Source organism: Myotis lucifugus, unplaced genomic scaffold, assembly GCF_000147115.1.
Source record: "Myotis lucifugus unplaced genomic scaffold, Myoluc2.0 scaffold_448, whole genome shotgun sequence".
Classification (NCBI taxonomy): domain Eukaryota; kingdom Metazoa; phylum Chordata; class Mammalia; order Chiroptera; family Vespertilionidae; genus Myotis; species Myotis lucifugus.
In genome coordinates this window covers 452,210-453,402 of record NW_005871496.1, presented here as the reverse complement: position 1 = coordinate 453,402, position 1,193 = coordinate 452,210, and positions in this window count along the sequence as shown.

Genomic DNA, 1,193 nt, shown 5'->3' with positions numbered 1-1,193 from the left:
CGGTTTGATTCTGTGTTCCGACACGTTTTGGACGGTGAGAGAGAGGCGAGGGGCCTCCTGTCTTCCCTCCAGCTGCATCCCTCCTTCCCGCGTTAAATGTCACCGCCGTGCAGAGATGACATTCGGGACCATGTGGCGTGACCTGGCGCTGACGCCATTCCCTTCCCTCCAGCTGACCTGGCTTCCTTCTCCACCCCAGATTGCTGCAAGCAGGAGGGCAGTAAGGCTCCAAGGTTAAGGAGGCAACCCCATACATTTATGATGGAATTTCTGTTTCCAGGACGAAAGTACGGATTCTGGGGACTGCCTCTGTAGGAGGATGGCGAGTCACAGTCTTTTCCTTAACCGTTTGAGTCCCAAGCAGCGCCATCGCGCTGCTGAGATTTTAGGTCGAGAAAACATACGATTCTGTTTGAGTCCCAGGGGGTATTGAAAAAACACTGTCGACGAATCCCAAACAGCGCAACCGCGCTTTCTCTAAATGAGTACGAAAAGACCCAAACAGTGTGATAGCGCTTGTTTTATTTTATGTCGAGAAATACCAAGCAGTGCAATTGCGCTGCTTGGGACTCAAACGGTTAATGATCCATCCGGTTTAGGGGAAGACATACATATGGTCAATATTGAAAACAGGAGGCCCAGTGCACAAAATTCGTGCACTGGAGGGGGGTGTCCCTCAGCCCAGCCTGCGCCCTCTCACATCCCTGCAGCCCTCAGGGATGTCTGACTGCTGGCACTGCTCACCATGAGCCCAGCTTCTGGCTGAGAGGGGCTCCCCCTGTGGGAGCACACTGACCACCAGGGGGCAGCTCCTGTGCTGCACGTTTGCCCCCTGGTGGTCAGTGTATGTCATAGAACCGGTGGTTCTGCTGTTGGGTTGATTTGCAGATTAGCCTTTTATTATATAAGAAGGATAATATCTATATATATCCTCTCTAATAATAGAGAAACATGGTAATTAACCATAACTTCGCTACCCTTCCCATTGGCTAACCAGCAAGATATGCAAATTAACTGCCAACCAAGATGGCGGCCAGCAGCCACGCAGCTGAAGCGAACATGAGGCTTGCTTGCTCCAGTGACGGAGGAAGCCAAGGTTCCCCGCCTGCCGCAGCCCAGCTCTGAGCTCCAGATGCAACAATGTTGCAATTATAGAAGCTAAACAAACCCAGAAACCTGCTTTCAGCCACCAG